The sequence below is a fragment of the Bufo bufo genome, chromosome 3 (assembly GCF_905171765.1).
Source record: "Bufo bufo chromosome 3, aBufBuf1.1, whole genome shotgun sequence".
Taxonomy (NCBI): domain Eukaryota; kingdom Metazoa; phylum Chordata; class Amphibia; order Anura; family Bufonidae; genus Bufo; species Bufo bufo.
In genome coordinates this window covers 86,069,081-86,083,681 of record NC_053391.1, presented here as the reverse complement: position 1 = coordinate 86,083,681, position 14,601 = coordinate 86,069,081, and the positions used below count along the sequence as shown (strand labels likewise).

The 14,601-nt window shown below is 40.4% G+C and overlaps 1 protein-coding gene across 5 annotated transcripts in view; it reads right to left on the bottom strand.

Moving 5' to 3' along the window:
- Window positions 1-14,601, bottom strand: part of ST3GAL6 (ST3 beta-galactoside alpha-2,3-sialyltransferase 6) — a 217,954-nt gene that overhangs the window by 112,947 nt on the left and 90,406 nt on the right. Inside the window, exon 1 of one of the 5 annotated variants that reach the window (XM_040423283.1) lies at window positions 70-130. The exons of the other annotated variants lie outside the window; for them this stretch is intronic. The gene's annotated coding sequence lies outside the window, so the exon portion shown is untranslated. Of the gene's footprint in view, window positions 1-69; window positions 131-14,601 lie in introns of those variants that run through there. 5 annotated transcript variants of the gene reach the window in all.

Here is a 14,601-nt window from a genome sequence, read left to right as displayed (position 1 = left end):
GAAGACCCCCGCTCTGTACATAAAAACATGAGCTTATGGTGCAAAACATTTGTACAATACTTACTAGTCTACAACTACTATATTCCTAAGGTAAAAGTGGCAGGTCTTGCCATCTTCAGGAGAACTCTTCACAAGTTATCAACATGCCCCATAACTCTGCTGAAACTCCAAAGGGAAAAGTTGCCCTACCCAAACACAAATTACGATCAGGATATCATCTAGGTAGACCCTTGAAATATTTCTAGATCCACAACATGCAATACATACACAGATAAAGGTAGCTAACAAAAAAGTGAGAATTCAGTACACGAAAGTCTTTGCTTCACAAACATCTGTAGATCACAAAATGCAGACTTATCTCAATAAGAAGCCTCCATGTAAATACCAGGAGGACAATACATTTATACAGCCGGTAAACTGTAGGTACAGCAATAGGAAAAAACTAAAGACTGGAAATTATCTGTAAATGAACAGTCCTCATCTGCAGCTCTGTTGATGAAGATAAGTGGCTTATCTGACCATATGGTGGTTAATCAGACATGACCATGAGGATCGTCCTTGCTCTTTTCACCCATACTCAGCTACACTGGACATAATAACCGCCATGGGTTCTCAGTTTCTATAACTTTGCCATGCTTATACCCAGCATTAAAAGTAATGTCTCAAACATGTCTAGACATGAATACATCCAATATTCATGTGTGATATATATATATATTTTTACTTTTTTTTCCGTGGTTTGTCGCAATTCCAAAAATCGCAACACAAATTGTGAAATAGTCATCTAACTATATATACTTATTTAACTCATTTATATGGTGCTGACATATTCCACAGAGCTTTACAGACATTAGCATCAAGCTATCTCCAGCAGAGCTTACAATCTAAATTCCCCATCAGAATGGGAGTAAACCAGAGTACCCGGAGGAAACCCACGCAAAGACAGGGAGAACATACAAATGCCATGCGGCCTATAATATGTACAGATGTAGCAGAGTTAAAGGGGCATTCTCATCTGAGACAATGGGGGCATATCGCTAGGATATGCCCCCATTGTCTGTCCCACCTCCGGGACTCGCACCTACATGAGAACTGAGCGAGGAAGTTGGTGGCCGGAGGACCCCGGTTTTTCTGGGGTCCGGGAACCACCAAATGCTCTCCCTGTAGTAATAAATAAGAGCACACCATGCTTGTGCGGCCACCGCTCGCATTCATTTCTATGGGGGTCGACGGAAATAGCTGTGCCAGCTTGGTTATTTTCAGCGGCCCCATAGATATGAATGGAGGGCGGCTGCGCATGCCCAGTGCACCCTCCATAACTTTCAAGGCTCCTAGCGATATGTCCAAATTGTCTCAGATGGGAAAACCCCTTTAACAAAGAAAAACGCCTGTTAAAAACGTATAAACTTCAATTTTTAAACAGACGTTTTTTCACTGATGCCGACTGATGTTAAAAACGGACCAATTCAATTGTATGGGTGCAGTCGGTCAGTGAAAAACGGAGAAGATAGAACATGATCTATTTATTTTTTACGTCCGTTTTTCACCGATCATCAAAAAAAAACTGCCGTGTGAATAACCCCATACTCTACAATTGGTCTTAAAACGGACATGTGATGGCCATTAAAAAAACGATCACCACATCAGGTCACGTGCATGTAGCCTAACTCTGCTAAATCTGTGTGTGTGTTTATATAACTAGCAGAAGGACCCGGCTTCGCACGGGTATATTTACTCCATTTCATTTAATGTTTCTGTGTGTCGTTAAGATATCAACACGATCCCCCATAATAGTGACCTCTACAGCACCCCACCCAACTGTCTGTTGAGCTGCGTATCTAATCCTATCCTGTGTGATACTGTCTGCTGAGCTGCGTATCTAATCCTATCCTGTGTGATACTGTCTGCTGAGCTGTGTATCTAATCCTGTCATGTGTGATACTGTCTGCTGAGCTGCGTATCTAATCCTATCCTGTGTGATACTGTCTGCTGAGCTGCGTATCTAATCCTATCCTGTGTGATACTGTCTGCTGAGCTGCGTATCTAATCCTATCCTGTGTGATACTGTCTGCTGAGCTGTGTATCTAATCCTGTCATGTGTGATACTGTCTGCTGAGCTGCGTATCTAATCCTATCCTGTGTGATCCTGTCTGCTGAGCTGCGTATCTAATCCTATCCTGTGTGATCCTGTCTGCTGAGCTGCGTATCTAATCCTATCCTGTGTGATACTGTCTGCTGAGCTGCGTATCTAATCCTATCCTGTGTGATACTGTCTGCTGAGCTGCGTATCTAATCCTATCCTGTGTGATACTGTCTGCTGAGCTGTGTATCTAATCCTATCTTGTGTGATACTGTCTGCTGAGCTGTGTATCTAATCCTATCCCGTGTGATACTGTCTGCTGAGCTGTGTATCTAATCCTATCCTGTGTGATACTGTCTGCTGAGCTGTGTATCTAATCCTATCCTGTGTGATACTGTCTGCTGAGCTGTGTATCTAATCCTATCCCGTGTGATACTGTCTGCTGAGCTGTGTATCTAATCCTATCCCGTGTGATACTGTCTGCTGAGCTGTGTATCTAATCCTATCCTGTGGGATACTGTCTGCTGAGCTGTGTATCTAATCCTATCCTGTGTGATACGGTCTGCTGAGCTGTGCTTGTCGTCGTGTAGCCCTAGCCTAAAGCTGACCTACAGCAGTGAAGAAAAATGTCTGGGTTGTTATGGAAACCTGGAGTACAACTGTGTATGTGGAGACTAAGGGCCTGCGAGCTTCTATTGGCTGATAAGGGACATGTGACCGTGTGTATGGCAGTTGGGGGCTTGTATTGGCTAATGCAGAGAGAGCTGAGACCCGGTCTAAAACCTTTCAGGACACATGATGTACCGGTGTGCCAAATTTGGTGACGATCGGTGCAGTCGTTTGGTCGTGCATGAACAACACACAGACGTCCATACAGACAGAAACTAATTTTGATATATATATATAAAATAAATTCCACGGCACATCCAAGGTGTAAATCAAAGTACTGTAGTTTCTTTTTATTCACGAGACAACGACGTTTCAGTCCACTTGCTGGGACCTTTCTCAAGCAGTGACAGTGTAATGGTGCCATGTGCATATTTATAGAGGTACACATAATTCATAATCAATGTAATTAATCAAATCAAGTCTAAAAATATCTATATAACTTGTGTTTTTACACTATTTCCATAAATATCAATGTGATCACATCAGTGTATATTAGAGTGAAGTCATATACATATTGAGAATAATGTTTTATACCACTCTCGAACGTTATCTAACATATTTCATTAATAACTATTATGATTATAATATAGAAAACACCTGTGACAATATAAACAAAATACCTTAGTGCAGGTGTATATAATAAAAACATCGGAGAGGGAGGCCATAGACTAGGCGGTCCACATGGATACTGGCGTGCTCAAGATAGAAAGAAAGCTCCAGCACCAGAATGGACGTAGTGAAGATCCCGGTCTTTATTCGTCACCAAAATTCAGGTGGATACAGCAAACAGTGACACTGGCTCCCACTTTATCCCAAAGATCTACGTGTTTCGAACGATAGTGTTCTTAGTCATGATCTGAGGTGTCTGACATGTTCCGAGCTGAAATAAGGTTCACCTCCAAAATTCCCACCCTCAGAGAGGGGTCACGGGAGGCAGGGTGAACAGAAAATCAGTCCGGTCCATGCGAGACACCTGTGCAAACATATTCACCTGTGACATATAAAAACATACCTCACAGTGCTACAAAATATAATACAAAATATATAAGATATAGAATATAAAACCATGTAGTTGTTTTCCTCCAAAATAAAAATGTAGATTATAGGATTTAACATGAAATTGAAAACCTTACATGGTATAGATTACATTAATAGTGCCCATAGAAAATAAACTGGGCTAGGAAAATTAATAAAATAAAATAAAATTAACAATTTCCTACAGTTATATTTCAGTGATACTTGAGTGCATCGTGTTTTTGTGATTTTTCATTTTATTTGTTTTCATTTCTATTATTATTTGTTATTTGATTTTAGATGTAGTTTAAATATAAATACAAGGTAGACTGGTTATTCTGTCTACACCATATTTGCGAATTATCGCAAGGTGTGGACAGAAGCCAGGATCCCTACATAAAAAATGGTCAGAGAAATTATAGTAACTACGATGCATTCAAGGATCACTGACCATGTTGCTTTCCCCAGCTGGAGAGTATTAATTACTTATTCCCGTTCACATCGTATTCTTGGAAAATCGCTCTATGTGAACTGTGGTATAGACCCGGGAATGTAAGCCGATCTATTGGAAAAGCAGCATGTTAGTTCATTGTGATGTCAATCTTATACAGCTCCGTACTGATGGAGGAATCACATGATATGGGCTAAGACTGGAGTCTGCAGGTGTCGGACACTCAGAGACAATTTAGTTTCAGGTAGATACTATATATTCTATCATTGTTCCCTGTGGTAATTATCTCAGCATGATTATATTATTATCTTTCACATTCCACTGTGGTCCTGTTTACTAAGAATCACATAGTGTGAACATTAGATGTTTTTATATATATATGTTTTTTATTTTTTATTATTTATTTATTTTTATTTCTTATTTATGGTTTTGAAATTTTGATCTCTATCTGAATATTATTTCTATATGTATCAGGGAATTATATGCAGGAGGCAGTATAATATGTATCTGTTCACCTATTAACCCGTTATTGTATTGTCCGGGGATCGCAAGTATATTGCAGCGCATAGACCATATGGGGATGCAGGGCAGCATACATGCATTGTCATGGTGTTCAGACCCTGGCTGGGTCATATATATATATTATAGAGTTGATCCCCCGGGTGTATGTATATACCTATGCAGATGTCCTGCTGACATAAGTAATCTAATCTTAGAATGAGAGGAATAAACACTACGGAGAATTAAAAATAACCATATATATATGAAATTTATATATGGGTATGTGTAAAAACATATCAAGGAATGGTTAAGCTGCATATTAGTTTTAATATAGGTACATTAGTTCTTTTTTAAGATTGAGACCAAATGGAAATCTTGTGTTAAGTCTCCAAATCCAGAATGCTTCTCTGAGAAGAATTTTTTGTTTAATATTATTGCCACCTCTTTGTGACAGTGTGACGCGTTCAAAGGCAAAGGTACTAAAGGTATCTATATTGCGGTTATGGACATCTATGAAATGGTGTGCCGCATTCGAGATTCCTGTAGTTAATAGGTTCAAAATATAATTAAGGTGTTCACGTAATCTGTCTTTACATTTTCTGCTAGTGCAACCAACGTATATCAAATCACATGACGTGCAGGTGATAATATAAATAACTCCCGTTGTGTTGCAGTTAATATAACTCTTGATGGGGAAGGTCTCGGTATGCGTTGTCAACTCGGAAAAAGGATTGTCAACTGAGAAAATATATTTTTCTTCCCAGAAAGCCATGGCTATGTTGGCCAGAGACGGGGAGAATCTGGCCCCCATAGAAACTCTCGAAACCTGAACATAAAAAACTTCATCAAATACAAAATAATTGTGCGTTAAGAGGTAAGAAGTAACCTCTAGCACTGGAATATAATCTACATAGATACAGTGGTTACTCCGATATATTTATTGATTATGTGCTGGAGGTTACTTCTTACCTCTTAACGCACAATTATTTTGTATTTGATGAAGTTTTTTATGTTCAGGTTTCGAGAGTTTCTATGAGGGCCAGATTCTCCCCGTCTCTGGCCAACATGGGAAAAAAAATATATTTTCTCAGTTGACAATCCTTTTTCCGAGTTGACAACGCATACCGAGACCTTCCCCATCAAGAGTTATATTAACTGCAACACAACGGGAGTTATTTATATTATCACCTGCACGTCATGTGATTTGATATACGTTGGTTGCACTAGCAGAAAATGTAAAGACAGATTACGTGAACACCTTAATTATATTTTGAACCTATTAACTACAGGAATCTCGAATGCGGCACACCATTTCATAGATGTCCATAACCGCAATATAGATACCTTTAGTACCTTTGCCTTCGAACGCGTCACACTGTCACAAAGAGGTGGCAATAATATTAAACAAAAAATTCTTCTCAGAGAAGCATTCTGGATTTGGAGACTTAACACAAGATTTCCATTTGGTCTCAATCTTAAAAAAGAACTAATGTACCTATATTAAAACTAATATGCAGCTTAACCATTCCTTGATATGTTTTTACACATACCCATATATAAATTTCATATATATATGGTTATTTTTAATTCTCCGTAGTGTTTATTCCTCTCATTCTAAGATTAGATTACTTATGTCAGCAGGACATCTGCATAGGTATATACATACACCCGGGGGATCAACTCTATAATATATATATATGACCCAGCCAGGGTCTGAACACCATGACAATGCATGTATGCTGCCCTGCATCCCCATATGGTCTATGCGCTGCAATATACTTGCGATCCCCGGACAATACAATAACGGGTTAATAGGTGAACAGATACATATTATACTGCCTCCTGCATATAATTCCCTGATACATATAGAAATAATATTCAGATAGAGATCAAAATTACAAAACCATAAATAAGAAATAAAAATAAATAAATAATAAAAAATAAAAAACATATATATATAAAAACATCTAATGTTCACACTATGTGATTCCTAGTAAACAGGACCACAGTGGAATGTGAAAGATAATAATATAATCATGCTGAGATAATTACCACAGGGAACAATGATAGAATATATAGTATCTACCTGAAACTAAATTGTCTCTGAGTGTCCGACACCTGCAGACTCCAGTCTTAGCCCATATCATGTGATTCCTCCATCAGTACGGAGCTGTATAAGATTGACATCACAATGAACTAACATGCTGCTTTTCCAATAGATCGGCTTACATTCCCGGGTCTATACCACAGTTCACATAGAGCGATTTTCCAAGAATACGATGTGAACGGGAATAAGTAATTAATACTCTCCAGCTGGGGAAAGCAACATGGTCAGTGATCCTTGAATGCATCGTAGTTACTATAATTTCTCTGACCATTTTTTATGTAGGGATCCTGGCTTCTGTCCACACCTTGCGATAATTCGCAAATATGGTGTAGACAGAATAACCAGTCTACCTTGTATTTATATTTAAACTACATCTAAAATCAAATAACAAATAATAATAGAAATGAAAACAAATAAAATGAAAAATCACAAAAACACGATGCACTCAAGTATCACTGAAATATAACTGTAGGAAATTGTTAATTTTATTTTATTAATTTTCCTAGCCCAGTTCATTTTCTATGGGCACTATTAATGTAATCTATACCATGTAAGGTTTTCAATTTCATGTTAAATCCTATAATCTACATTTTTATTTTGGAGGAAAACAACTACATGGTTTTATATTCTATATCTTATATATTTTGTATTATATTTTGTAGCACTGTGAGGTAGAGTTGTTGCGATACCAAATTTTTGATTCGGTTTCGATACCATGAAAAAGTATTGCGATACTCGATACCATTCGATACCACGCGAAAAAAATAAACAAAAAAAGCCACGTGCATTCCTCATTTTTAAAAATGGCGAATCGCGCAGTTTTTATTTTATTTTTTCTGTTCCGGCATTCACCACCTAGATTTTTTTTTTATATTTTAATAGTTTGGACTTTTCTGACGTGGCGATGTAATATGTTTATTTATATATTTTATATGTGAAATTGGGAAAAGGGGGGTGATTTATACTTCATATTTTAGTGTTTGTTTTTTTTTCACTTTTTATTTAATAACTATTTCCCCCCTTAGGGGCTAGAACCTGGGATCTTTCATCCCTTTTCCTATTCACCCTGATAGATCTCTATCAGGGTGAATAGGACTCCACACTGTCCCTGCTGCTCTGTGCTTTGTGCACACAGCATCAGGGATGTTACCATGGCAACCAGGGCTTCCTGGCTGCCATGGTAACCGATCGGAGCCCCAGGCTTACACAGCTGGGGCTCCGATCAGAAGCTGCCACTGCACCACCAATGAGGGGGAGTGGAGAGGTCCCTGTGGCCACTGCCACCAATGATTTTAATACTGGAGGGTTGAGAGGGGCCGGCGCACTGTGCCACCAATGATTTTAATGGGATGGGGGGATTGAGGGGGGGGGGGGGCACACTGCACCACCAATGATTTTACCCCTTTATACAGGAGGCGGGTACTAGCAGATCAGCGGCAGTTAACTGCCGCTGATCGCAGCTCCCTGTCAGGGGCAGGGTGCCGGCAATGCGATTCTGCTGCCGGCACCCGCCTCCTGTATGTGTTAAAGACTGACTACTGTATATGAGTCCAGACTTTCACTATTAGGCCACACAGAGCGGCGCCCAGCGATGTCTCAGCACTCACCATTAGTCCTGGGCGCCGCTCCGTTCGCCCGCAGTGCCCCATTACTGTCTCCTCTCCTGCTCCACATGCTGCTGATTACTATCGGAGCGATGGGAGGAGACATCAGCTTCACTAGTGGGCGTTCCTTCTCCCTGGCTGTAGCGCTGTCCAATCGCAGCGCAGGGAAAAGGAACGCCCACTAGTGAAGCTGATGTCTCCTCCCATCGCTCCGATAGTAATCCTATCATTGGTGGCGCAGTGCGCCCGCCCCTCCTCCGCCCCTCTCTTCTCATTGCCGCCCCTCCTCCGCCCCTCTCTTCTCATTGCCGCCCCTCCTCCGCCCCCTCTCTTCTCATTGCCGCCCCTCCTCCGCCCCTCTCTTCTCATTGGTGGCAGCGGCAGCAGCACAGGGGGAGGGAGGACAGCTTCCTTCTCCCCGTGCTGCTGAGAGAGAACATGAGCGCGCCGATAGCAGCGCGCTCATGTTCAGAGATACTAGACTGCGCAGAAGCGCAGCCCAGTATCGAAAAAACGGAAATCCCGGTATCGTATCGATACCGGGACAAAAGTATCGATTGGGTATCGAAATTTCGATACCCGCAACAACCCTACTGTGAGGTATGTTTTTATATGTCACAGGTGAATATGTTTGCACAGGTGTCTCGTATGGACCGGACTGATTTTCTGTTCACCCTGCCTCCCGTGACCCCTCTCTGAGGGTGGGAATTTTGGAGGTGAACCTTATTTCAGCTCGGAACATGTCAGACACCTCAGATCATGACTAAGAACACTATCGTTCGAAACACGTAGATCTTTGGGATAAAGTGGGAGCCAGTGTCACTGTTTGCTGTATCCACCTGAATTTTGGTGACGAATAAAGACCGGGATCTTCACTACGTCCATTCTGGTGCTGGAGCTTTCTTTCTATCTTGTGCATTACTTCCGAGGACTGACTTGAGTCCGCCCCGTGCACCGTCATACAGGATAAGAAGGTGAGCTGGCTGTAACTCTTCTATTTTCATACTGGATTGCTGTATTGCTTAGTGCGCATGTCCAAGGTAATGACCCGTCGCACTTCCGGGTACTCTGGTCACGTGATCGCGAGTCAATTCACGTGATTATAAGTCCGAACACGTGATCGCACTCCCGGTCACGCGAATCCTCCCTGCGGAATACATAATGCGTTCCACAGGAAAAAAATAGTCCTGGACCGCAAACCTCACCATGGAATCAGAAAAACATGGGGCCAGTCCGGTTCACAGGCACATTAAACCAAGGGAAATAGTATGTTCAAATATAATAACATAAGTATCTGCCATGTAACGGGGATAGCTAGAGCTATGTAATGCAATTTTTTGCCTAAAAGGTACAGGGGATATCAAGGGACCGACCCAATATGAAACATATAGCGACTTTAGAGACAGCATGTATATCATATGGAAATAACCGCATGGAACGGGACAATAACCCACTGATCACACTGTGTATCCAAACTGGACACCAAGCGTGCTATCAGTAGGAAATTAAATCCCTATTGTATACAAGGTAAAATGAACAAAAAGTAAAATTGGAAATGGGTTAGGAGGTGTGTTGACGACCACGTGCATGTATTTCTGGACGCACCATGTGCTCTCCGCACAAAGTAATCGCCCATTGTGTACTCCACCAATCATAAGGAGACTCCAAATGTGTCATGTGGTCATCTCACAAGACAACATATTGGAAACCCACAAATGCCACTGGGTATCTATTCCTAGACACCCAATGTAGCACTGTAAGGTCCAATCTCCACACGATTGTGGGGACCTCAACCCAATAAATAGGTATAATATGAGTAAACATACATATATACATTACACTATACATATTGGTCGGACCCAAGTTATACACCAATGATATAAAAATATATGTCAGATAGGAAATCCCTTCATGTACATTATCCCCATAAACTTGGCACACACCGTTATAACTTGAATCCATACTGTATAAAGCTGTAAAGAATATATCAAAATGTTGTTGCAAAAAGAATAAACAATTCTTGTTAATCAAGATGATATATATTTCATTGTAAAAACCATCAGTATCCAATGGAAACCGTAGCTCACCGCCTCCTCTTCCAAGATGGGTATTTCCTCTCCCAAATTCTGCAAGAGATAAAGAGATTTAATTAAAAATCATTCTCATATTCAAAATAAAGCACCAATACATATCCAGGAAGAGCGACAGAGGAATTCAACAAAGGCATAATCAGGTAAATAACCAAGGCTTATAATCTACATTCAGCCCGTTAGGCCGAAGTGTATTCAACGTAGAGATCCAATGGATCTCCTGTCTTTTCAAAAGGAGGTTCCTGTTTCCACCCTTTCTGGGGATAGGGACATGATCTATTAACATGCATCTTAGATCTCCTTCCTTGTCTTCAAAATCCACAAAGTGTTTTGATACAGGAAGGTCCATACGTTTTTTTCGAATGGTGTATCTGTTTTGGTTAATTCTAGTTTTAAAGTCCAGAGAGGTGTCTCCTACGTACAATACATTGCACGGACACCACAATACGTAAACAATGAATGTCAAATCACAAGTGAGGTAGTATTTAATGAAGTATTTCTTTTGTGTATTTGGATGTAGAAAAAAACTCCCCTTTTGCATGTACCGACAGTTCACACAATTTAAGCAAGGGAAGCACCCCATTTTTTGGCTTCGGAGGAAACTTTGTCCAAGTATTTTCTGTGGGCCTATATCTGTGTGCACTAATTTATCCTTCAGATTCTTGGCTCTTTTATATGACATTAATGGGGGGACCCTGAATTCTTCTGTATCCCCATGTCCACTCCTTAAGATAGGCCGATGTTTGGTAATGATCTGTTTAATACATATCATGTCTTCTGTGTACGTAGTTACCAGGGGAATTCTCTTTTGCTGTTTTTTGTCAGTTTTTTTTCTGTAGAAGGTCAATGATTTTCCATTGACTACATTCAAGTGTTTCTTCAACAAGGCTGGGGGAAACCCCCTGTCTTGGAAGGCTTGTGACATTTTATTGAGTGCGCCATCTAATTTTTGATCATTACTTACTATGTGCTTAGCGCTCAAATACTGACTTAGTGGTAATAATTTTACCATGGCCCTCGGGTGTGCACTGTTATAACATAACAATGTGTTTCTGTCCGTTGGTTTTGAATAGACATCAGTGGATAGAGTATTGTCTGTCACTGTTATGTGGGTATGCAGGAAGTGGATTGCTTCTCTGGAATAGTCCAGAGTAAATTTGATGTCACTATCAATCGTATTGAGAAAATGAAAAAAATCAAGTAATTGGTCCTCTGTGCCCATCCCGATTAAGAAAACATCATCTATGTATCGCCACCGCCTCAGGACATGCCCGAAGTGGTGCGACACATAGATAAATGTCTCCTCAAGGATGGCAACCGCCATGTTAGCGTAAGTCGGGGCCACATTTGACCCCATGGCAGTCCCCTTCCGCTGTAGATAAAAATAATCGCCCAAAAAAAAGTAGTTGCATGTCAAAACTGTATGGAGGAGGCACAGAATAAAGTCCTGACAACCCACAGAGAAGGTTGAACATCTCAAGGCTTGATTCACTACCTCAATCCCAAAAATGTGCCTAATAGATGTATAGAGGCTAGTGATGTCATAAGAGGCCAAAATAACATTTAGGTGGAAGTGTTGTGTCAGCCAGCTTGTTTAGAAAGTCCATTGTATCTTGAATGTATGATTTAGATGACATGGCATAGTTGCGCAGAACCTTGTCTAAGAATATAGAAATGTTACACAGTAAAGAATCCCTCCCCGAGACAATTGGTCTACCAGGTGGTTTATTTAGATTTTTGTGTATTTTGGGTAGTAAATAAAGAATTCCCCTGGAAACTACGTACACAGAAGACAGCATACGTTTTAAACAGATCATTACCAAACATTGGCCTATCTTAAGAGCCCAGAATCTGAAGGATAAATTAGTGCACACAGATATAGGCCCACAGAATATACGTGGACAAAGTTTCCTCCGAAGCCCAAAAATGGGGTGCTTCCCTTGCTTAAATTGTGTGAACTGTCGGTACATGCAAAAGGGGAGTTTTTTTTCTACATCCAAATACACAAAAGAAATACTTCATTAAATACTAACTCACTTGCGATTCGACATTCATTGTTTACGTATTGTGGTGTCCGTGCAATGTATTGTACGTAGGAGACACCTCTCTGGACTTTAAAACTAGAATTAACCAAAACAGATACACCATTCGAAAAAAACTTATGGACCTTCCTGTATCAAAACACTTTGTGGATTTTGAAGACAAGGAAGGAGATCTAAGATGCATGTTAATAGATCATGTCCCTATCCCCAGAAAAAGTGGAAACAGGAACCTCCTTTTGAAAAGACAGGAGATCCATTGGATCTCTACGTTGAATACACTTCGGCCCAACGGGCTGAATGTAGATTATAAGCCTTAGTTATTTACCTGATTATGCCTTTGTTGAATTCCTCTGTCGCTCTTCCTGGATATGTATTGGTGCTTTATTTCGAATATGAGAATGATTTTTAATTAAATCTCAAAGACCATTTTGGAAGAGGAGGCAGTGAGCTATGGTTCCCATTGGATACTGATGGTTTTTACAATAAAATATATATCATTTTGATTAACAAGAATTTTATATTCTTTTTGTAACAACATTTTGATATATTCTTTCCAGCTTTAGGCCTCATGCACACGGCCGTTGTTTTAGTCCACATCCGAGCCGCAGTTTTGGCGGCTCAGATGCGGACCCATTCTCTTCAATGCTGTGATGTCCGCATCCGTTGCTCCGTTCCGTGCTCCGCAAAAAAAATATAACCTGTCCTATTCTTGTCCGCGTTTTGCCGTCCGTGTTTGCGGATCCGCAATTTGCGGACCACAAAACATACAACGGTCGTGTGCATGAGTCCTTATACAGTATGGATTCAAGTTATAACGGTGTGTGCCAAGTTTATGGGGATAATGTACATGAAGGGATTTCCTATCTAACATATAATTTGATATCATTGGTGTATAACTTGGGTCCGACCAATATGTATAGTGTAATGTATATATGTATGTTTACTAATATTATACCTATTTATTGGGTTGAGGTCCCCACAATCGGGTGGAGATTGGACCTTACAGTGCTACATTGGGTGTCTAGGAATAGATACCCAGTGGCATTTGTGGGTTTCCAATTTGCTGTCTTGTGAGATGACCACATGACACATTTAGAGTCTCCTTATGATTGGTGGAGTACACAATGGGGGGTGACGTTGTGCGGAGAGCACACGGTGCGTCCAGAAATGCATGGCAATTTTACTTTTTGTTCATTTTACCTTGTATACAATAGGGATCTAATTTCCTACTGATAGCACGCTTGGTGTCCAGTTTGGATACACAGTGTGATCAGTGGGTTATTGTCCCGTTCCATGCGGTTATTTCCATATGATATACATGCTGTCTCTAAAGTCGCTATATGTTTCATATTGGGTCGGTCCCTTGAAATCCCCTGTACTTTTTAGGCAAAAAATTGCATTACATAGCTCTAGCTATCCCCGTTACATGGCAGATACTTATGTTATTATATTTGAACATACTATTTCCCTTGGTTTAATGTGCCTGTGAACCGGACTGGCCCCATGTTTTTCTGATACCATGGTGAGGCTTGCGGTCCAGGACTCTTTCCTGTGGAACGCATTACGTAGGGAGGGTTTGCGTGACCGGGAGTGCGGACACGTGTTCGGACTTACGATCACGCGAGTTGACTCGCGATCACGTGACCAGAGTACCTGGAAGTGCAACGGGTCTCTTGGAATTACCTTGGACATGCGCACTAAGCAATACAGCACGCCAGTATCCATGTGGACCGCCTAGTCTATGGCCTCCCTCTCCATTGTTTTTATTATATACACCTGCACTAAGGTATTTTGTTTATATTGTCACAGGTGTTTTCTATATTATAATCATAATAGTTATTAATGAAATATGTTAGATAACGTTAGAGAGTGGTATAAAACATTATTCTCAATATGTATATGACTTCACTCTAATATACACTGATGTGATCACATTGATATTTATGGAAATAGTGTAAAAACACAAGTTATATAGATATTTTTAGACTTGATTAATTACATTGATTATGAATTATGTGTACCTCTATAAATATGCACATGGCA